This window comes from Lissotriton vulgaris, chromosome 3_1 (assembly GCF_964263255.1).
Source record: "Lissotriton vulgaris chromosome 3_1, aLisVul1.2, whole genome shotgun sequence".
Taxonomy (NCBI): Eukaryota; Metazoa; Chordata; class Amphibia; order Caudata; family Salamandridae; genus Lissotriton; species Lissotriton vulgaris.
Genome location: NC_141689.1, coordinates 1,206,065,300 through 1,206,090,171, shown reverse-complemented (window position 1 = coordinate 1,206,090,171; position 24,872 = coordinate 1,206,065,300). Strand labels below are relative to the sequence as shown.

The 24,872-nt window shown below is 40.0% G+C and overlaps 1 protein-coding gene across 1 annotated transcript in view; it reads right to left on the bottom strand.

The window, feature by feature from the left end:
• LOC147727647 (N-acetylneuraminate-9-phosphate synthase-like) overlaps nt 1-24,872 on the bottom strand; it is a 188,955-nt gene that overhangs the window by 135,515 nt on the left and 28,568 nt on the right. The window lies entirely within an intron of this gene.

The following is a 24,872-nucleotide window of genomic DNA, read 5'->3' as shown; positions in this document are numbered from 1 at the left end:
ATTCCTTCTGGATTGATTACCCCAGAACATCTGGAATCCATTAGGAATTGTAAAACAGAAGGCCATTTGGAATCAATCCCAGAATGCCTGCACTTTGGATAAGGTCAGACTATATCTATACTGCTTGCTGTTTTCCAGAGATCCTCAATCGCTAATAAGAAACAAGAAAGAACCTTTGAAAATCAACAGTACATGGTTGATCAGGATATAAGTGTGGATTCAGGCCCAACATGATGGAGTAGATGTTGGATACACCAAGTGGGTCCTCCTAGTCAAAGTTTTTACTTTGGGACTTTGTCTCTGAAATGAAAGTCAAAATCGTTCAGTGGGCCACGTTTCAATGTTTTAGTAGATGAGGGTCCCTCAAAATGTGATATGTTATTATCCTTAAACTCATGGAACTGTTGGCTTGGGCCAAAAGCTTTGAACAGTACAAAGCTGAATTTTATGGCTTCCGACGGTGTTTTACTGCTAAATAAAATATGCTGATTGCCCTAGCTCCTAAATTGGGAGTCAAATGGATATTGATTCCATATCTGGAAGGCACATGTTGTAGGTATCCATTCAAAATACTGAATCTTTAGTGTTAATATTTTGAACGGAAATCAAGTTGCATAGCAATACAAATCTTCTTACACCTCAAAGCCATTGATAACCCTTTTATAAAAGATTGTGAATGTAAAATGTAACTCTTTCTGAATGTAAAATAAAGTGTGTTGAAGATTAGACTGTGGCCCAGAGAACCACTGCCAATTACGAAATGTTAAAAAAGCAAAACACTTTTTAACAAATTCCCATTTCCTTTAAGGAAAATGTTCTGCATTAAAAAAAAAGTTCAAAGGTCTCAATTCCTGGGACTTTAGTCAATCAGATTGAGTCACAATTTGAGACCTACCTAATAGTTATTAATTAGGAGGATCAAATTTTGATGCTGTTTTTATGAGCCAACCTAATTGTACATATGTAGGTTTGTAAAAATGTTTATTGTTCAGAAAAATGTAATTGCAATTAGTATTTTGCAAGCTGTAATGGTACATCTGTCCATTAGTCACATGTATGGAAGTCAAAATCCTCCAGCAGGGCAAAAATAGAAACTAGCCAGGCAGGGCTCCATAAGGCAGGATGCCTTTACAATGAGGTCCCACTGAACCTGTTTTCAGTGTAACAAAAAGCTCCCAGTGGTGTCTGCTTAGGGCGTCACCTTTCTGGCAAGCCTGTGCACCATATTCTGGTTTCCCAAAGACAGGAAAAAATGACTACGTCCAACTTTTCTCCAACTGTTGGGAAAGTTCCTTATGATCAGTTATGTAGCCCCCAGTTCCTTGGGGCTCAATTCTCTGCACCAGACCTCTTTCCAGCAAGGTCTCATGTAGGGCACAGTGCTCTTTAGTCAGATGGAACCTCTAAGATTCAGGAGTCTTTCCGCTTTTTGTGTCCCTGAAGCGGGAACATAGGAGAGCAGTTCTAGTCACTGGGTGGCAGCAGGAGTCAAATGTCCTTAAGTCTTGACTGAGTCCTCTTCTTCCAACAGGAGTCCGTAATCTTCTTTCTTCCTGCAGGGCCTTGTTTTCCAGATACAGATTTCCCAGGTCAATATTGTTCTGAGAAGGTGGGGAATGGGATTCCAGTGCACTAGTTTGTGATTAGAGCAATTCCTTTACCCAACCCTAGCTATTTTCTTAAAGTTACCACATCCACTTTACCTTACTGTAGAAATATCCAGACCACTTTTCAAGATGGCCGAGCCCTTCTGCCACCATGGAGGCCTGACTTCAACTCCTCAGCCCTTCCCCTATTTAGGTGAGAGTTCCTCCCACCTCACAGGGTCCAAACTGATTCTTTCCTCTTTGGCGTCTCAGGCACTCTTGTGCATCCCAATTTGCAAGTCTCAAATTGCGAGTCGCAAATGTGATGCACTTTGCGACTTGCAAATTGGTGGGTCGTACATCTCGCCATTTACTGCTCCTCCTGCTGTGTGGTGGCTCACACAAGGAGCAGCAGGACTCTATGAATGTGAGTGGGTTTATTCTTTTTTAAGTATTATTTCAGTTATTTATAGTTATTCATAATGTCTTAAAATCTATAAATCTATAGTCTATAAATCTACACCTCATTAATCCATCACAGCATCTGGACTGTATATCGACAGTGTAGTCAGGAAAACCCACCATGTAATTCTAAACACAGACAATGTAAGCGAATGATATATGATGTATCTACCAAATATGTTTTACAAATTGTGAGATGATTGTTTTTGATTATGCGTAAAACTCCATAAAGATAATAAAAATAAAAACAATCTTAGGTCTTTCCAGTAGCAGTGCCTAGCAGCCAGAAAGGTTATACATCTGATGCTGAACTTCACTTCCAAAAAAAATCAAATTCAGCCATCAAATATCATCCTTCAGTAACTTATTGTGGTCAGATCAAAAGAGAAATGTGCTCTTTGCAAAGTTCACCAAACTGCCTTCTTGCAGAGCACTGTTCAGGCAGGATACTAGAAATCGCCATATTACAGAGTCTATGATCTGCACCATCACTGGTAACTGGCATTTTCACCAAAAGAGCCTGCAGATTTCCCCGATAGAAAATTTCAACAGTTCTGGAAGTTTCTGTGGCTCTCACTGTTGTAGCAAGTCAAATTTCAGACACTTGCTCTGTTAACTATTATAGTGATTTGAAACATTTGAAGGTCAAGCTAAAATTCCACAAGCAGTGCAGGCCTCTATTATCTCTGGTCAAATAATGGTTGGACATTCCAAGTAACCATAGGAGTTTTTTTGGTAGCAAACTTCACAAAGTGACAGGTTTTTCTCTGGTGTAATATTCTTCCTTTGGGCATAGGGAAAATCTGTAGCCTTGCCCAATGCAAGAATAGGTTGAAGATATATTTATTTTAAGCTAATAGATTCTGCTTATGATCTCTGGATATCTTTTGGACTGGCACCATATACATGCTTTTGAGTTTATAGGTTAATGTGTGCATCAACTGGAACAGTGACTGCCTTTTGCCATTCTGTGGGGTGATCCACACATTTCTACAGGTCTTTATGTCTGGCTCTGATTGCTAATCTAAATGACAGTGACAATGCTAATTAGCTTTGCGAGAATCTGTGTTGTTGGCTGACTGGGGGGTGTGATCTGGTCAACCAACAACCACAATCCCTTTCAGGAGGAACCTCAAAAAGACTCTAAATTAACACATGCTTATCCCTGGTTACCTTGGCACAAAACTCTGTCAGTCTTAGCTTAGGAGCAATGTGGAAAGTATTTCCGAAGCACACAAACAGTAAGAAAGTGAAAACACAACAGAAGAAAACCCCTAAACTAATTTTGAAAAATAGAGTCAACCTTAATCATCTATTTGATACCAAAACAACAAAAATACAATCAGTAGGACAGGAGTTATGAATTTTAAAAGTTTTAAGTGAAATCAAGTGGCTAAATAATCAAAGTACCAACCATAGATTTCTAGTTGCGCGGGACTGGGTCAAAGTCAAAAGTAAAAGCCAAGAGCAATAGAGCTCAGTTTGGACACAAGAAGCGGAATGACCTGGTCAGCGTTTACCTTCGACATAGAAAATGTCTTGACGGAAAATATCTGAGAAAGTAAAATTCAGCTGGACAAGGCTGCAGGAGGTGTCTGAGAAGGAAGCGTCATCATCAGATGGCCTTGGGTCGAAGCCATGGTCAAGATTTCTATTTTCGGACTTAGTCGCTGAAATTGAAGTCGAAAAACTCCAGTGTGACAAGGCTGTAGCCGTAGTCAATTCCATGAGGTCCGAGACCCCTTTGGTGAAGGACCGCTGAAACGGATTTGCTGAGGTGGAAAAAACTTTTTTTTTAAATAGAGATACAGTGGGTTTTATTAGGAAGCACCATTTCTTTGCTTAATTATAGTGCTCATGTCATACACCAACATATAGACCAACAAATGATCAATACAGCACCTACAAGTCAAGGCTAATGCCAGTTTTCTGTGAAAGAGACCAGTTAATCATTTGACACAACACACTAAAGTATGTGATTACTCAGTATATTCTTAATCATGTATCCACGTTATACCCAAGATTGAGAACTGTAGTCTCATATGTGGCTGTGATAAAACGATAAATGAACAAGTGCACAGGTAGCAACAAAAATCAAAAAATAACATAAACAGGACAAAAAATAATAAAGATGCTCTGGAAAAATGTCAGTTTTTCAATCTAATCAGATCAACACAATAGAACCTATTGTACTAATAGCACTTTCTTCAGGCTTGTTGGCCAAGGGTGTAGATCCTCAATGTTATTGTCGATGTTTCGGCCCTGTAGGTATGTGTTTCTGTAAAATCATCACAACAGGTTTTCCTTGGGACGATAACTATGTGAACAGCCTGTGTAAAAAAGAAAATTCAGAGTCAAACTGTGTGTAGTGTTCACTATATGTGAGTATCACAGAAGAGCAGACTGGGACTTACCTGGCTAGAGAGCGGCCAACTGATGGGTAATTAGAAAGAAATGGATCCCTCCTGGGCTAGTTGGAGTTAAGAAAATGGATCAAATGTGTATATAATCCTGCATGGGAAATATTATGCAATGGTTCAGTGTGAGACGTATGACATATCGAGGAAAAGAAAAAGCGCTAGTGGAAAGTGCTCTAACCTATCCGGGACTGCTTGTATGTAAGTCATAGGAAAATATATATATGGAAAGATCAGATAAATAAAAAAAATTATGAATTCCATATTCCAGAATGGAATAGAAGTAACATAAAAGGGAATCAGACATACTGCTCACCTGAGGATGCAGTTGCCAATATTCCTCGTTTAAAAATTAATCCTGCAGGGAGTGTAAAGTTTCATCATGATCCCCATGGGATTTACTGAAGAATAAAATAAATAAATACGTTTGTATTAGAAAAAGTATAGCATAAGGCCAAACACAAATGTCAAACGTGCAAGCAACCCAAGCAGCTCACCTCCAGGATGGCTTGTTGCAGCGTAGTCTTCCCTCTGCATTTCAGAAGCGAATGAGGCAGGGAAGACACGACTAATAAAGGCAGGAATTAATTAGCAGCCACTGCATGCACACCACGCCCATCTTTGAGTTTACTGTAAGATGGCTGCACAGAGATTTGCGGTATAGTTGGGAAACATTTCTTGTAACCAATAAGGGTACATAGTAATCTTGTGTGATGCACAGTGCTGGAAAAAAATAAATCCAGGCGTGGGCCATCATATGAAAGTCCTCAAAAGAGCCAAGAGATATAAAAGTATAAAAACAGATAAATGTGTGGTGTCATAAATCAACAGTGAAACATTTAATAAAACTTTCGGTGGGCGATGTGTAATGTACACACATTCCTGTGGCAAAAAAGGGAGACAATTCGACAAGCTATGCCGAGGTGATCAAGGTGCAGGAATTCATGCGGAAACCCTTACGGAACCAGAAAAGTGTCAAACATACTGCGTCGTAAATCAATATTGGTGACTGATTTGGATAAAGAAAAATGGGTGTGACAGCAATGCACCTACCCGAAAGATACAGTGTATGCAAAAGACTTGCCAGGGCCAGAGACCATATGTGTTAATCAAAGTGCACATCATTCAAATGTGATTTTCAAAACAAAAAAATAAAGCTAGTAAAGCAGCACAAGGTGGGGTGCTTGAATGTTTGCTAATAACAGGCTGCCCTGGGGTAAGGGGTCCTGTCTGTGTAGAATGCCTGAAGCTGACGGGCATGATAAATGTCACATGTGAAAATGTAACATGTGTATTATAGAAATGGTTTCAACAAAAACATAGACAAATCATACTTGGAGAATAATGCTGCGTATAAATCACAAATGAATCATCAGGATTACATCATATGTTGTATTCACCATGTATAACATTCTCAAAGTCAGTATTTGTGTACTAGCAGTGTCTGAGAGGAATTAGAGAACCTGCATTTGTGGCCAAGACATATGTACATCCAGTAAAATACTCACTGTCGCTTGTCATTTGTTTAAACATGGTTTAACCCTGGTTTGGAAGCTAACTGATCTTAGCTAGTGTCTACCATTATTTCTAAAGCTTAATAATGTATCAAAAGATGAGTATGCATATTCAGATTACAGCATTCATTTTAAAAGGTCTTATATACATATAAGTGAAAAAACTTAAGAGAGAAGACACCACTGGTTCCAGGGAACAGGGTACTTGTAACACTGAAAGTCAAAAGGGCTATCCCTGGAAAGAATTGTAGACAAAGGAACTATTACCACAACTCTTATAGCATTCACTCACCACAGGCACTAAATGTGTCAACTAAATCACTGGTCACAAACTAGGTCATAACGTTTACAGTCTATTTTATTAAAATATATTCGTTAAAAATTCAGTAAGAATTCAGTTTGAATCTACTGAATACATCAATTTAGAGACATCTCATAGTATAAAAGAATTACTTTTTTTTAAAACAGAAGAAAACATAATACAGTTTCATATGTAGAATATAAAAAGGAGACAATGCATATATATAACACATTAAAAATAGAGAACAAAATACATTTTCTTAGTCCACAAGAGTAATCTTACAGTATATCACAAATCAATAAAGAAGAACAAGCAACATAACCCCTTAATTTCAATAAAGCACTTAATATTGCTACGGATTAGTCGATTCAAAAACCTTTACATAAATTATTGGGGGACTTCCAGTATAGTATGATAAGAGTATCTCTAGGATCCCCTAGGTTAGTTTGAATTCTGTGAGATTAGGAGAGCATAAATCTGCCATCAGACTTAAAAAAGAAATGCACCTCTAGTAAAGCATTGGCAAGAGAAACAACATAGTGAGTTAGATATAAAATGGGTAATCCTAGAAAAGATTAAAGAACAGACGAGAATGGGCAATAGCATGAAGAGACGTAAGCAACAAGAACAATGGTTTATGATAAAGTTCAACACGATAAAAAATGGGCTAAACACAAGGGAAGATTGGGATGCCCTTATCTAAGGAAGTCGATGAATAACTGAATAATCCGTATAATAGGAATAGCCTTTAAATCAGTTATGAAGAACAGGTTACAGTATCTTTAAAAAGACTTTCAATAAGTTATAGAGATAATGTTATGGTACCCTTAAATAGATTTCGGACATACAGTGACTAAAATCTCTCATCCTAACAGGCCCTTTGCGACACCCACAAGAGGCACGAGGCAAGCGTTAGGATACTAACTGACACACTGTCTATGTGTGTATAGAAATAGATGGGGTCTCTTAAATATTATAAGAGCGTAAATCGTAGGGGTATTGCCCTTAAATATCCTGAAGATAGAGCAACACTTTAGCCATAGTTACTTTGATCTAATTCTATTATTTTTAGTAATATATGCGATTTAAATTAAAAAAATATACGTTGTCAGGAGGACCGCCGCGTAATTGACGCAATAAAGGAAACGGAATGCCTTAAGACTATTTAGGATATGGGAAGACTTACCTGCTAAAAATATAATAAGACAACTAAAATATACATGAGGCGTGAGGCATGCGTCAGTAGGCATAGTATCGTACCTACCACGATGATATAGAAACCGATTGTGTTTTTTAAATACTTTAATCTGCAGGGATATGTCCCGGGGATATTTCGTGGTTACGGCTGAACAAAGGCCACTAATATTAGGTCTAAAAGTGATTACTATTCTTATTCAATGCTATTTTAAACAAAGAGAAACATAGTGTTAAAATGGCCGCCACGTAACAGAGGAAAAGCAATGTCCTCTACGCGTGCGTGAGTGGAGAGCATTAGCCCAATACTTCAGCTGCGAACAATTAGGCAAGTGCAATATAAATAGAAGAGGGACACGTCCATACAAAATAGATGAAGAGAGACGTGATGTACCCGTGGGAGTGAAGAACCGATGAAATAAGAGGGGAGCGTGATAGCGGGAAGGGATTCACCAAGGGCGCTACTTACTCCGTCCCGAGGGGGTGGGGGGGGGGGGGGAATCTCTGCCACACGTAGACAGAGAGAGGCAAATTATGTACCCCCGCAATATGCCTACTATGACAACCAACGGGGAAGTTAAGGCTCAAAAGAAGGGGAGGGAGAGTTGATTTGAGTATCTCCGTTATATGCTTGCATAGGTCTAACAAGCAGCGATAACATGGCGGGTATTACAATCTGTGAAAGATATATACAAGTTCCATGATACTACTAAGAATAGTTATTCTCGTATCGGAGTTAACATAACCGATCAGATACAGAATCTGAGTCCGGTAAATCCTAAAATGGGAAATATAGTAGAAAAGGACAGACAGAAAGTCGAAGTATAATAGGCGAATACAATATATATTTTACAGATAGTGGTACACATTATTTCCCCACTGTAGAAACCATCGAGTTCAATAAATCTGCACCAGGGCGTGATTGGCGGTCCGGAAAGACAGTTTTACCACGGGGAACGAGGTGCCTCTAATATTTGAAGGTAAGGGAGAAAGGAGGGGAAAGGTCCCATGAGATAGCAGTAATACCTGGAATAAGAAATAAAACCAGTTCCTTTTCTTTATATATTTCAAATAGGAATCCACATGAAATATAATTGACAAACAAACTGGATTATTGAACCAGTAGCCGTTAAGAGCAAAGTAATAAAGAACTGCATATACAGTCTTTTTCTGCCGAAAAGTAAAGGTGATATACATCTACCTGCTTATACTTAAATCGTAAAAAATAAAACCGTGGCTATCTATTAGAATTAATATTAAATCTCATACACAACAGGACCATTTGCCTACTACGTATATTGAAATGTGAGATCTGTTGAACATAAGGAAACCATACGACACTCTCTAGAGGTCAGTATATATATATATACACTTGGCCCGAGTGATATAGTAAAGCTGGTCACTTACTACAACATAATGGAGGGACTAGACTACAGAGACGATGGAATTTGCGAGCACTGTGAATTCATAAAATGCATTGGGACGAATATGTAGGAGAAATACAAGCGATATGTTACAGAGATATAGCCGCAAATCAAGAATCGTTTATGTGAAAATAGATAATTGTCTATGAGATCAGGGAATGGTGTATTATATCAGGGTGTTGATATGTAACTGCATACATGCACTTACTGATTCTATTCTAATATACAGAGAGGAAACAGTCGTTTGAATTTGATGACCCCTAATAAAAAACTGTCCTGATGAAGGTGTGACCACATCTACGGGCTACAACACCGAAACGCGTCGACGCACTTTTCCACACAGAATTCAAACTAACCTAGGGGATCCTAGAGATACTCTTATCGTACTATACTGGAAGTCCCCCAAATATTTATGTAAAGGTTTTTGAATTGACTAATCCATAGCAATATTAAGTGCTTTATTGAAATTAAGGGGTTATGTTGTTTGTTCTTCTTTATTGATTTGTGATATACTGTAAGATTACTCTTGTGGACTAAGAAAATGTATTTTGTTCTCTATTTTTAATGTGTTATATATATGCATTGTCTCCTTTTTATATTCTACATATGAAACTGTATTATGTTTTCTTCTGTTTTAAAAAAAAAAGTAATTCTTTTATACTATGAGATGTCTCTAAATTGATGTATTCAGTAGATTCAAACTGAATTCTTACAGAATTTTTAACGAATATATTTTAATAAAATAGACTGTAAACGTTATGACCTAGTTTGTGACCAGTGATTTAGTTGACACATTTAGTGCTTGTGGTGAGTGAATGCTATAAGAGTTGTGGTAATAGTTCCTTTGTCTACAATTCTTTCCAGGGATAGCCCTTTTGACTTTCACTTATATACATATACCCACACTTCAAAGGACAATGACCCATACCATAAAGATTAACCATTGTTCAGTATGTCTGCCTGTCTGTTGATCTCCTCAAACTTGTTGAGACCATGATTTACAGTATCCAGTGTATACATCCATTTTTATTCCCTTAAACTCAGAGTGGATAAAAGGTTCCCACCCCTGGGATTGCGGACTACTTTCTACAGGCTTCACCATCTCAGATTTTTGGGAAGCACCCTGTACCCCACGTTTTATCCTGCTACAGTTCTGGAGGACCCTGGCCTTCACCTTCTGGCAGATTTGACTCAAATACAGTCTGTAACACAGACACTTAATTACATAAATCAGACATCAAAAGGACTATTAGATACCTTTCAGGTTTACTGTGACAATAAATGTTTAGAGATTAATTCATCCAAGACTAAGTACATGGCGATTAATCCCTATAGAGGTTTTAGAAAAACACTGACTGTTAATAATGAAATGATAGAACATGTGCAAATTTTTAATTATTTGGGTATTACTTTTGACACTAAAATGGTTTGTAAAACTGAAATATTTAAAAGTAAAACGACCCTCACCCAGAATCTAGCTCCAGTAGCGAGACGCCATAAGAGTAGCTATATTAGAGCTGTCTCCCCAGCATTAGAGTTATATAAATACAAAGCCCAATCAGCCTCACTTTATGGTGCCGAACTATGGGGCTATGCTGCTAAATGTGCATTTATCACACTAGAGAAAGCCTTTCTTAGGAAAATATTAGTAATTCCAAGGTGCACCCCCTTACTTCCACTTACAATGGATCTGGATATACATCGCACTGATGACCACGTGGCTTTACGACCTTTGTTGTATTGGATTCGCGTGTGGTCAACAGTTGAACTAGTATACTATCGAGAAGCCATAAAAGAAATTATTAAAATAAAAAATGGATCAAGGTTGGTATGGTTGAACCATATCGAGGATTGGTTCGCAAAGTCACTTCTGGGCAGACTCTGAGTCTCTCACTTTGAGTTGTAAAAAGTTGTTAAAAGAAAGATACTGGGAATTTGTCCTAAACTCAAAATTGCATAATCCGGAACTGGGGACTTTAACTCTAGGATATTTTGTCATGAAGACAGTGAGCAGATACGAATCTTTTATGGATGAGATCTTACAAACTCTAGCTTAAACATTGTACTTAAACTTTCGATATGGCATACTACAAAGCAAAGTAAATACTGCGAGATGGGTGTGCAATGATGATAATGAAGGAAAGGAAGATCTGGTTAAATGTGAATTGTGCAGTATCAGTGCCAAAGAAGATGAGGCGCATGTATTATTTTTTTTGTTCTGCTTACACACATCTTAGGAAAAAGGGGATAAAACCTATTTGCCACCTCTTGGGCTTTAGATGGTTCAGTGAGGCAGAAAGAATTTTAAGAACTGAAACAACCCAATCCATTGTTTTCAGTGTAAGCAGATATCTCTTTTCTGTGGAGATAGTTAGAAGGAGAAGGGGTCTTAAGCTTTAATGACATATGGCTAGATTTTCAGTTGATTCAATAAAACAGCTGGAGATGGGATGGGGAACCTTGAGCTCGTGTCATCACTGCCCAAAACTTTTAATTAGTAAGTCTCCTTTTTATTACCTAGGAAAAAGTAGCATTACCACTGATATTAAATTCTGTTAAACAAAATCAATTGTAATGCTTTGGTTGCACATTTCTCAATGAGTCGTACATGTTCTTATATTTAACATTTTATTTATGGTTTTAAAATCACCGAAGCCCCTGATTGATTATCAATTGGCAATAATGAACTGTGGATAATATGGGTACGGAATTGGAAATTGAATCATGCAACTTCATTGTTTTTTTTAATTGTATGTATATCTTTTATGGTTCCTGTTTTAACCGAACTAAAGATATTTTGAAACTTTAAATTACATAAATCAAATCAGAGATGTTGCAGTTTGTGTGGTGCTTCAATGTGTACTTGTGATTGGAGTGGGTAACGTTTTTTGTCTCTATGTAGAGTTAACAGGCCTAGCAGTGTTCACACTTATAGTGTCCCAACAGTTGTGGTAGGCTCAATTGTGCTCTCAAGTGAGGAGCTCACAGGGTTCTCAGGAGAGGACTGACCACATAGTCTCTGACATTCAATCCCCTTTTGAAAGCTAAGAGTCTTTTCTCATCCGAGTCCACTTCATCTGCTACCAATGCCCAATACTTCTTGGTCACCTTTTAAATCTTGTGACTTCTCATGCAGAATGTGATGACACAGACTAGTCTACTCTCAGTGGCATCTGTTCTCTCACGTATCTCAAGCAGGACAACATGGGGCAGTACCATGCTCTCTTTCTTGCTCTATGCAATAGCTCTTTGTGGCACCCTCTCTTTCTCAGTCTACCAATCAGTAGATCAGTTTCCCTGAAGAACTCTATTCTCTGGGAGCAATTTCTATCGAGCCTGAGAAATTGTTCATACAGTAGTTTGTCCTGTACGTTTCTCAGGTTGTGGCTATTATATCTGAGAAGCTTGCTGCATTCACTTGGCTTTCAGTACTGAATGGTGTACAATTTTATGCTTTCTACTTTGAGGGTAAGGTCAAGGAAACTGATCTCTTCCTTGCTATGTGTGATGGTAAATTTTATATCTGGGGAACTCTTATTCAACCACACAAAGAAATCTGTGAGTCTTTCTTCATTGCCAGTCCAGATCATTAGTACATCATCAACGTAACATTTCCACAGTGCGTGTTGTCAAGAAACGTGTTGTCTAGATTATATATTTTGGCATCCTCATGTTTCTCGGTGAGTTTATGAATGCCTATGTTGGCCCTGACGCATTTTTGCATGGTTTTACTCTCCTGTTGTGCAAGTGAGCACTTCCCTGACTAGTCCGTCCCTGTAAATACCCCCATGTCCCTATGTATTCTATTAGTGGACTTATTTATGACATCCCAAGTGTTCCATGGACGGCATCTTTTCCAACTTCAGATAGCCGCTATGCAGGACTTTCACGATTCCCTCTTGGAATCGACATTCTGAGCAGTTATATCCTTTCCCAGCTAGCGGTTTATCCATGCTACATATTTAACCTCATCCCCTATTCAGGTCATTGTCCTTCGTGGTAGAGTAATCATAGGCTATCAGTCTTGTAATTAGGTTGAGGCCTAATGTGTGTCACTGCTTTGACCTGTTCATTTCTTTTGTCTGTATCCCTTTGTCTGTTAATTTTCTGTGATGTATTATGACCCCTCTCCCCCGTTTGACGTAGTAGATCCTTTTGGAAATCCTGTAGTATTCGCTGAAAAACCCTATGACCCTCGGACCTTGGATATGAATATCAGCTTGCTTTCTCCGCAGCTTGATCTTTATTTGTGCTGAGAAACTCTGTTTCTGTATCAATTCCCAGGTAAGGTCCTCAGTTGGACTACCATTATAACTAGACCCCTGGTCCCCTCACAAGTATTCTGATTGATATCTACATCTATTCTGATAGTTATCTGTTGTTGAGCTGGACTCAACATGGTGTTCTCCTAATTAACGGGATAACCTACATTACAGTAGATTTTGTTCACATGTACATATGTATATATTTTTTTCTCGGTTGCATGGTCACCACTGTATGTGATTTTAGGGTCTTCACACAACATCTTGGGCTCTTTCTTTCTTTAATGTTGGCATTATCTTACTCTTTTATTATTCTTCTGGTTCGATTGTTCATGTTGGTGCACTCTCTCCCAACTCATTTTGTTGAAAATGTATCTCTAATCCTTACCATATTTATTATTACAGGCATTCATGTGGCTGACATATGCACCTCTTTGAGGCACTATGTGTTGAAAACGTATGTTATCTAAAAACAATGTATACCGTATACCCTTTATAATTTGTATTGGACATGTTGACTGTAATTTTATACAATATTTATATTGACTGTGTGTCTATTTTTCATTTACCTCCCCTTGCCCCCACCTCATCAGGTTGTTGTCCTGTGAGTCCCACACTATATATCTGTGCTGCCCTGAGGAAGGTGTAGCCCACATTGGGTCATACACCGAAACTTGCGTTGGCGCCGAATTAACCTGGTGTATTTGGATTCTACTACTATCTACAACTGGGAAAATTCCGCAAGAGCCCCCCATGCCTACATCATCTGGCTGTATCGGATTTTTGATTGTTCTGTGAATGTATGAATTTGTATTTTCTGCCTGCATGTGCTTGATTGTCTAGTGATGCCTGTGTATGTATGTATCTTTGGAATCTTGAATGAGTATTGGTATTGAATGTGTTTTTGTGGGACCCAGTCTATAGATCACTAATCCTTTTGTCTGGAATAAAAATTCATAGCATAATACAAATTAGTTTTTACTCATGGCAATGTTTATTAGCTCCACTATGAAGTCTGTAGGGACCCACATAGAGTTGGCTCTCTTTGTTAAGTACTTCATGTATGACTTTTAGTTCTTCATCTTGTGGTATGCTGGTGTACAGTGAAGCCACATCTAGGTTCACCAAGAGTTGGCTTGCTGGATCAATTGTTTTTTTTCTATCATCTGAGTGATATCCATTGTATCCCCCACATATGATTTTGTTTCGAGTACCCATGGTTTGAGGAAAATATTGATATATTTACAAAGAGCCTCAAGTATAGTGCCACAACCAGACACTATGTTCTTCTAGGTGGTTGTTCAAGGTATTTATGTACCTTGGGGAGGGTGTAGATCATAGGTATGCTAGAGATTTCTTTTTCAGAAATTCATAATCATGTTAACTGAGATAACCCTCAAACAGTCCCTCTTGTGCCAGTTGTGAGATTAACTTTGTGACGTCATGTGTGGGATCCCGCTGTACCTTGCAATACCTCTCATGTACACCAAGTTAGGTTAATATTTCTTTGGTGTAATTCTGAGTGTTTTGTATGACTATTGCTCCACCCTTGTACCGCAGCCTTTATATCAATATCAGCATTTCTTTTAAGAGATTCCTAACTCTGTCGTTCATCCTTACTGATATTGTACTTATTGTACTCCGTGTTCTTCATAAGGTCCATTACATCCCGGAGTATCACATGTTCAAAACCCAATATCTTGTGTTACATGAGATGGGCAGGGGTTGTGAACATGGATGCGGATTTTAGGTCATTTGTAGTGAAGGGTTGGGGATCTTGGTGAAAATGTACCTCAGGTGTACCTTAGTAAAAATTGCTGTTTTTCAACCTTAAAATTGAAACTATTGGATTGCAAGATAGGCACATATTACAGCCCTATGGCCAAAGTATCATGTTCACCCTTAGTGAGTATGTAGTTTGAAAGACTGGTGACTGGATTGTTTAGGTTGGTGAGTGAGGTTCCCATCTGTAAACCTGTCTCCACGTTTGTATTGCCATATATCCAATTGAGATGCGTCAGAAAAGAAGATTTAGCGTATAGTGAAGAATACATTAATAAACTCATATAGGGCCGGGGGAAACTCTGTTTTCTAGGTTCCACAACTGCACCCTTGGGCACTACTCTAAAAGAGAAATTGTTAAAACTTGAGAAACAATTGGTACAAACTAGGCTACATGGACACTTATTAACTAAATACTTAAAATCCAATATCATTCCTATAGGCATCCACATTAGAAACACATCTGCAATCTTTGGCGATGATCCCAGGTTCCCTGAGGTTTTTAGTTTTGGTACGAATAACTACCCTGCACATTGAATAATTCTGGGGGTTGAAATGGCCCTCGAGTACATAAAGAGCAAGTGGTTCAGAAAGTGACACAGAGGAACCAAGTACTAGCACAGGGGGACAAATGTACAATAGGGTCCAAAGGACGGGGCAGGGGCAGAGACAGGGGTTGGAACAGAGGGAGAAAGATGCATAGAGGGAGGAGGGGTTTCAGATTCTTCCCCCAGGTGATCCACGGGTGATCCACGGGTGATACACACCTGGAGACAGGTTTACAGATGCTGACCTCACTCACCGACTTAAAAAATCCAATCATTAAACTTTCAAACTACATGCGCATTAAGGGTGAACAGGATATTTTAGCAAAAGGGCTGTCATGTGTGCCTACCTCACCACCCAATAGTTTCAATATTAAGGTTGAAATACAGCAATTTTTTAAAAGGTACACCTGAAATATTTTTTTCACAAAGAACCCTAAACCTTCACAATCACAGGCAAACACTGCAACTGACCTAAGACCCCCATTCACATTCACGCCTCTTGTCCATTTTATGTCACACAAGATATTGGCTTTTGAACAAGTGGTACTAAGGGATGTAATGGACCTTATGAAAAACAGGGAGAATTACTTGCTGAACAAGAAAAGTGCTAGAATACTTATGATCTACACCCTCCCCAAAGTATATAAAAAGCTTGAACATGCACCTGGAAGACCAATGGTGTCTGGCTGAGGCTCTATACTTGAGCCTCTTTGGAAATATATAATCATTTTCCTTAAGTCATGGGCACTTGAAACAAAATCATATATGAGGGATACCATGGATATCATTCAGATGATAGAACATCAACCATTTGATCCCGCAAGCCAACTTGTGCTAACCCTCAAAGTGACTTCTCTGTACACTAGCATACCACAAGATCAGGCACTAGAGGTCGTAGGTGAAGTTCTTAACAAGAGCGCAAACCCTATATGGGTCCCCACAGACATCATATTGGAGCTACTAAATATTGCCATGAATAAAAATGATTTTGTATTCCGCAGTGGATCCTTCTTCCAGACAAAAGTAGTAGCAATGGGGGCCTGGTGTACTCCAGACTTGGCTAATCACTGCATGGACAGGTATGAAGGTGCCCACATACACAATCTGGTCAACCTTTTTTTTGACAACATCACAATGTGGAAATGTAACATTGATGATGCACCAATGATCTGGCCCAGCAATGAGGAAAGACTCACAGATATCTTTGTGTGGTTGAATGGAAGATCCCCAGATATAAAATTTACCAGCACACATAGCAAGGGAGAGATCAGTTTCCTTGTCCTGAACCTAAAAGTAGACTGCATGCAATTGTAAACCACTTTGTACTATAAAACGAATTGAATGTAACAGACTCCTCAGATACAGTAGCCACCAACCGCGGAACTTACCTGACAACCTATCATATGGACAATTTCTCAGGCTCTGTAGAAATTGCACCCAAGAAAGGATTTATTCAGGGACACTGATCTACTGATTGGTAGACTGAGAGAGAGAGGGTACCCCAAAGGGCTATTGCACAGAGCAAGAAAGAGAGCATGGTACTGCCCCATGATGCCCTTTTTGAGATACATGAGAGAACAGATGCCACTAAGAGTAGACTAGTCTGTGTCACCACATTCTGCATGAGAAGTCTCAAGATTAAAAAGGTGATCAATAAGTATTGAGATTTGGTAGCAGACGAAGTGGACTCGGATGAGAAACCACTCTTAGTTTTCAAAGGAGGAAGGAATGTCAGAGAATATGTCCTCGGTCCTCTCTTGAGAACCCACGGGCCCCTCACTTGAAAGAGCATTTGAGCCTACCGCCAGTATTGGGACATTATAAGTGTGGACACTGTAAGGCCTGTGAACTCTCCATAGAGAGAAAAGCCTTAACCCACGCCAATCACAGGTACACATTGAAGCACCACACAAACTGCAAAAGCTCTAATGTGGTTTATGTAATTAAGTGTCCATGTGACAGACTGTATGTGGGTCAGACATGCCAGAAGTGAAGGGCCAGGATCCTCCAGCATTATAACAATATAAAATGCATGGAACAGGGTACCCCCTTGGTTGGGCACTTTAATGCCATGGAACACCAGGCCGAAAATCTGAGATGTTAGGCCCTAGAAAAATTAATCCGCAATCCCAGGGGTGGTAACCTTTATCCACTCTGAGCTTAAGGTATTATAAATGGATACCTTCACTTGATACTGTAAATCATGGTCTCAATGAGTTTGAGGAGATCAACAGACAAGCAGCCATACTGAACAATGGTTAATCTTTATTGTATGGGTCATTGTCTTTTAAGGTGTAGGTACCGATATGTATATAAAAACTTTTAAAATGAACGCTGTAATCTGATTAGGCATATTCCTCATTTGATACATTATTAAGCTTTGAAAATAATGGCAGAAGCTAGCTAATATAAGTTAGCTTCCAAACCAGATATTAACCATGTTTAACCACTTCCATGCTAGTGACAAGGTCAACTCGTCATGGGCTTTACCTGCCCTGTGCTTATGACGAGTTGACCTTGTCACAAACAATGGGGTTCGTAAATAATCAGCACCGGAGGGGGAAAACCCTTAGCACCCAAGGTGTTAAATAAATGACCAGCTACAATGAGCGGTTTACTGGATGGATACATATATTCAGGTGCTGTAATACCTCTCAGACACCGCAAGTAGTACAAATACTGACTTTGAGTATGTTATACGTGGGGTATACAATATATGATGCAATCTTGATGATTCAGTTTTAATTTATAAGCAGCATTATGCTTCAAGTATGATATGTCTAAGTTTTTGAGTAAACCGTTTCTATAATACACGTGTTACATCTCACATCTGACTTTTACCACGACTGCCCGCTTCAGGCGCTCTACACTCACAAGACCCTGGACCCCAGGGTGACCAATTATTGAAAAACATTCAAGCACCGACCTTGTGCTGCTTTTCTATCTTTAATTTGACTTTTGGAAATCAAATCCTACTGCTGTGCGCCTTGCTTCACATGTGCGGTCTCCGACACCGGCAAAGCTTTCCGATACACTGTATCTTTCAGGTAGGTGCATTGCTGTCACACCAGTCCTTGAGGTATCTTTTTCTAAATCCACCAACTTTATTGATTTTAGGCACAACACGTTTGATACTTGACGGCTCCTACATGACGGCCCGCACCTTGATCACCTCCTCACAGCTTTTCATCTTGTATCCATTGTTTGCTACAAGGACTCGTATACATGACACCACTTTCCTTGTAGGGCATTTCCAAACCAGCACACTTGACCGTCGACAGTTTTATTAAATGGTTCACTGTTGATTTATGACACCGCATGATACACACTTTGAAACCTTTGTATCTCTCAGCCCCTTTGAGGGTTTTCATATGACGTCCCGGCCTGGATGGATCAGACAAGATTACTATGTATCCTCATTGTTTACGAAGAACTTTTCCCAACTATACCAGTAATCACTGTGCGGCCATCTTAAAGTAAATTTGTAGACAGGCTCACACAGCCGTCAGTTCATTCCCGCCTTTATTGATGATGTAGTCCCTTCTACATTTGCTTCTGAAACGTGAAAGGAAGAAAACTCTGCAGCTAGCAACCCTGGAGGTGAGCTACTTGAGTTGCTCTCACTTTTGGAATTCATGCTTAGTCTAACAAAATAATTTTTCTAAAACAAATATATTTATTTATTTTATTCCTTAGTGAATCCCTTTTGGATTGTGATGAAACTTTGCCCTCGTAACAGGTTTCATTTTAGAAACAAGGAACATTGGCAGCTGCATGTTAAGGTGAGCAACATGTCTAATTTCCTTGTATGTGACTTGTATACAACTTCTGGATCACGGAATGTGCACATTTTTTATTTAATTAATCTTTTAACAGGGCATCCCTTTGAGTTTCATTTTGGAACTTTGCACTCTTGGTAATCTCCATGCATCTATATTCTTATGACTTACATTCAAGCAGTCTTGGATAGGTAAGAGCGCTTTCCACTAGAGCTTTTTGCTTTCCTCATTAAGTTACATTGAACTGTTTGAATAATATTTCCCATGCAGGACTGTGGATAAGTTTGATCCATTTTGCTGACTCCATCCAGACCAGGAGGGGTCAATTTCCTTCTAAACATCAATTAATAGGCTGTTCTTTAGCCAGGTGAGTCCCATTTGTGCTCTCCTGTGATTTTCACATATAGTTAACATTACACACAGTCTGACTCTGAATATTTTTCATTAAACAGAGTTCTTAACACACTTATAGTCCTGAAGAATATCCATTGTGATGATTTACAGAAACACATACCTTCGGGCCGTAACATTGGCGATATTAACAGTAAGGGTCCTTCCCCTTTGACATCACCCTATATCTAGGGGATCCCAGCATCAGCCTTAACCCAATTCTTCAGGAATTTATAAGGTTTGGCAACATTTCGGGTATAAGACAGAACTGGAATAAATCTCAAATATTTCCACTCACTCCCACCACTGTACAATTTACCCCTGATTTCCTGCTGAGCTGGTGCGATCAGTAAATAAAATACTTAGGTGTCGTCATCACCAGAGATAGTTAAACAACCCTCCGAGCCAATTATGGTACAGCGATTGAGACTATTCGATCATGGATAGATAGGTAGGTCACGCTGCCACTCTCCCTGGCAGGAAGGGTGGCGCTAATGAAAATGAACATCTCACACAATTTATTATACTTGCTCGTCAACATTCCCTATAATCCTGACCATCCCTTTTTCAATACTATCCAATCCTTGCTCATTAAACTCGCATGGGGTGGAAAGCAACCAATAGTGGGATAGAAAGTCCTGAGACAACCATTCTCTAGTGGGATTTTTGAGGATCCGGACATGGAGCTGTATTTTCTTGGCACTCAGGCCCATTACGCTACTTATTGGCTTTATCCCCCCCTTACATGCTGCATCTGGCTATTGAGCAGGGGTACATGTGGCCCACACCTCTAAACTTCTTCTTGGGATACACAGTTCCGGGCGAGTGGGTCACTCACTTTACTGTTAGCTGCACCAACCTTGCATTGAAGAGATTGTCCAAAATAATCCGTACTATACTCCCCATTGTTGCCACTCCCGGACTTGCACATCGCACCGGTCACCCAGGAAGCTGCATGCCGGGAAATGTTCAGGAAGAAAAATCTTACTGTATGGGGGCACCTATACCGTGAGGGGCGATTTCAAACCCAGCAGAAACTGCTAGTGTAGGTAAGGACTACTCCCTTGGAAGTGTTTCTATATATAAGGCTCAAACACGAGATTTGGGCCAATGTCCCTGGCTGCCTAATAGAACCGCTCACACTGGAAGTCCTCACTCGGCGTTGAAAATGTTGAGGCCGGCACATGCTGTTTCCCATATTTACCAAACTGCATTGACTGAAAGGCGACAAACGATTCACGGCGCCAGAGAAGAGTGGGATATTGACTTGACGTGTGCAGGTGGGGAAGGGGGCGAGCCCCCACGTTTAACGCCTTCAGTGTGCATGACTGCCCCGGCTTTCATGTGTCACGGTGGGCATGTGCGGAGGATGGCCAGGGGCCGTCCGAATCCTCCCCACTATTTAAATCGCCTGCACAGGGCGAAAATGTGTGCAGCGCCGAAGGGGTTAAGGAATGTCTCTCCGACTTTGTATACTGCAGAGACCAACTAACGACATATGCTGACCTCCTGCTCATTGTCATCCTGTCCTAGAGACATTTGGGAGTCATTAATGGACTACTTAAAGGACACTACTGAATGATGTCATATTTAGCTGTGAACACGTATGCATACATACTGGGGAATGAGCTGCTATAAAAGGCGAGATGGGCATGGGGCAGATGAAACCTCCCCCACTGACTTGTGTTACATGTATTATTAGACATAAAAGTCAAGGATATGTGTACTGTGTTTGATCCAGTAGAAATCAATGCTAACTTACGATTTCGCTTTACATTATGTGTAATATACTGAAACTTGGGCCAATTCATAACCAGCAGACGAATGTGTCTATGCATATTATGATTTGACCTTTTTAGTCCTCTTTCAATATGTAATATGCAATGTCTCTCCAATGTTCTCTCCTCTCGACTGTATGTTTGATTGAAAATGTCATAAATAAATTTAAAAGAAAGGATCCCTACCCTTGGCCAACAAGCCTCAAGAAAGTGCTATTATTACAGTAGACTTTATCGTGTTCAGCTGATTAGATTGAAAAAACTGAAATTTTTCCAGAACATCTTTATTTCTTTTACACTTGTGTAGGTCATTTGTTGATTTTTGTTGTTAGATTTATTTGTTCACTTTGTTTCACCTTGTCACAAAGTCACTTGTTCATTTAACTTTGTATAACAGCCACATATGAGTCTACAATTCTCTATCTTGTGTATAACTTGGATCTATGATTATGAATATACTGAGTAATTGCAGTCTTTTGTGTGTTGTGGCATATCATTAACTGATCTTTTTCAAAGTCAATCAGCACAAGCCCTGAATTGTAGCTGTTATTTTGATCATTTGTTTGACCATATGTAGGTGTATAACATTATCACCATAATTACGTTAATAAATTGTGTTTCCCAACAGACCTCACTGTAGCTCTATAAATGGTATACCCAGGCTCTGAGGAACACAGGGGAGCCCCATTATTAATAGTGAAGAAGAAAATAGCAGTGGAAGCTGCAAAGTCAATCCAACCGGCGATACACCTCGGGAGGATAGAAGAGCAGGTTTGTCCCAGTACCTTCAAAGTTGTCACAGCACTTTCTGGCCAAGTTTTGTTTGTCCTCAGTTTTTGAAATTGACCATCTGTGCACCTTTAGCACTAGAACCAGGGGTCCAGGGTTGGTGTGACACCTCTTGGGGGTCCAAGGCTCACTCAGACCGGGTCCAGGTGAGGGTTCAAGAAGGTTGGAGTCTTTTATGTCCCTGCAGCTCTGAACAGGAGGCCATCAAACTAGATCGCAGAGGTACTTCTGGTAATCCTTGGTGCAGGTGAAAATGCAGGGCTCAACGGAAGGGCTGGCCTCTGATGGTTCAAGGCAGAATCCAGGCAGCAAAGTAGTCCTTCCAGGTACCCCTGCAGTCTGGATGAGCACACAGCAAGTCACAGCAGCAGGCAGTCCTCTGAGAGTTCTCCGCCAGCCCAGCAGTGAGCGGAAGAGTGAGTCTGAATGTCACATTTTTAAAACCCTGGTGTTCTGGGAGGAAGAAGAAGCTTCTGGAAAGGTTCTTTAAAGTGCAAGGAATTTCCTGACTCCCCTGCCCTGGCTCCAAGCTGGCTGCACTGACAATAAAGGGTTGTTATGCCCTTTGTGTGAAGACCGAGCACAGGCTATTCGGCCGAACGTTGGTCTGTGCTTCACTCTGCCCCCAACCCCCATCCTGCCAGCAGATGGCCTATTGAGTAACAGCTAATCCCTCTATTGTGTGACTGTCTGGGAGACACTCACAGAGGCTGTCAGCTGCACCCAGTCATGTTCCCGAAGACAGGCTGCAGGCACAAAGGGCAGGAAAATGGCAACTTTCTAAAAGTAGCATTTTTTAAATTGTAATGAGGAATCTGACTCTACCAATAAAGATGGTTCATCATTGCCATTTCATAGGTACCAAACGTGACATATCTACTGGATCCCAATTAGGAATCACACCTTACTAAACATAAAATGTGATCTCCAATATTATCCTACTAGAGGGGTAGTCCTTACAGTAGTGAAAAACTAATTTGGAATTTTTTCACTACCAGGACATGGAAAACTTATAAATACATTTCTAACCTTTTAATTAGGGCAAACCCAAAGGGGATGATGGACGGAGTGTTGAACATTGCAAGCACTCACCACCAGTCAACTGATCTGGGTTTAATCCATCATCATTCTTTAGCGCACTCCGCCACCCCAGTTCAGACATGGCTATATGCAAATTAGTCTGACCCTATGCCTCATGGGAACAGTCCAACCCAAACTGCCAAGCCATGTCTTCCCTGGACCGGAAACACCCATACTGGTGATTCCTTAAATGCAATGCAAGAACCACTTTTACGTAGCGATTTAGAACTTCATGGTAATTTGCAAAAACTTTGAAAAATGCCTAAAGTGCATTTTTCAAAGTTGTAGGTTACACACACACATGTCCTTGGGACATATGTGTGCGCAACATTTGTGCACAGATCAGTTTCAGGGGTGCAACAGGGTGTCCTTTTGACACCCTTGCACACTTGAAATTGCATGCGCAATTTCCCATTCATTCCTCTGGACCTCCAGGCCCATAGGAATGAATGGGAAGCCATTCCTTATTTGAAAATCGCAATTTGAGACTCGCAAGTAAGGAATATGTAGGAATCGCTATTTTTATAGCGATTCCTACATGCATAGGCTTTTGCGAATCCTTAATAATCGCAATTAAGGACTCGCAAAATCCTAGCTTGATGCATGTGCCTGTTAGTGTTTCTGTGAAAAAGCCACTACATTCATACAGTAAAAATAGCTTTTGGGACAAGACACCGCAGAAAAATACCAACCTTAAATTCTTACATGCTCCATGGTTAAATAGTAGGCACCCCATCCTATGGACTGCAAGGCATACTGACGGACGACTTACTTAATATTCTAAAGTAGGTTTCTCTCATTTCAAAAAGGAATACTTTGACAGGTATAACTGCATATTTAAAAGTTGCAGTGGTTAGGATACAAATGTAGGCCAGAAGCCATATTTTTCTTGTCAGCCTAGTGGATGCCACAACATGCGCTGCAATCCACAGGTCAATTGATCAAATGCTCAACCTGTTCTTTTCCATAGGTTCTGTTTGCTATGGCTTGACTCTGATGCTTGTGAGGAGATTAGTTTACCCTGTGGTTTCATGCGGATGTTGCTTGCTCATGCTATGATCCGATGGCCTATGCCTTGTAGCGTTTGCACCCTTTTAAAGGCTTGCCTAAGCAGTTCAGCTTTAAGGCCTTTTCGAGAGAACAGATGGGCTTATTTACAAGCACCTTGCACTGCCTGGGCGACACGTTTAATATGGAAAAAAGTGACGTACAGTGGCGCACGGAACTTGTAAAAAAGCCCCAGAGTGTGTTCTGCCCTGAAGGTTGATTTGCGTGCATTGTAGAGCATTGGACCTTGCACATGGGGCTTATCTACATGTGATTTTGCTGCTTAAGATGTGTTCAAAATGTTGTATGTACCTTTTCAAGTGAAGGTCCTTAGTGAGTACATACGGTCTCATTTACGAGAAGTGGCGCATCGCTGCATGAAAGCAACGATGCGCCACTTCTTAGTGCGCCCTCCTTGCGACACCAATGATGCGTCATATTTATAATATGACACATCATGTCGCAAGGAAGGACAGATACTTCAGTATAACTGACGTATCTGTCAGAGCAAAAAGTGGC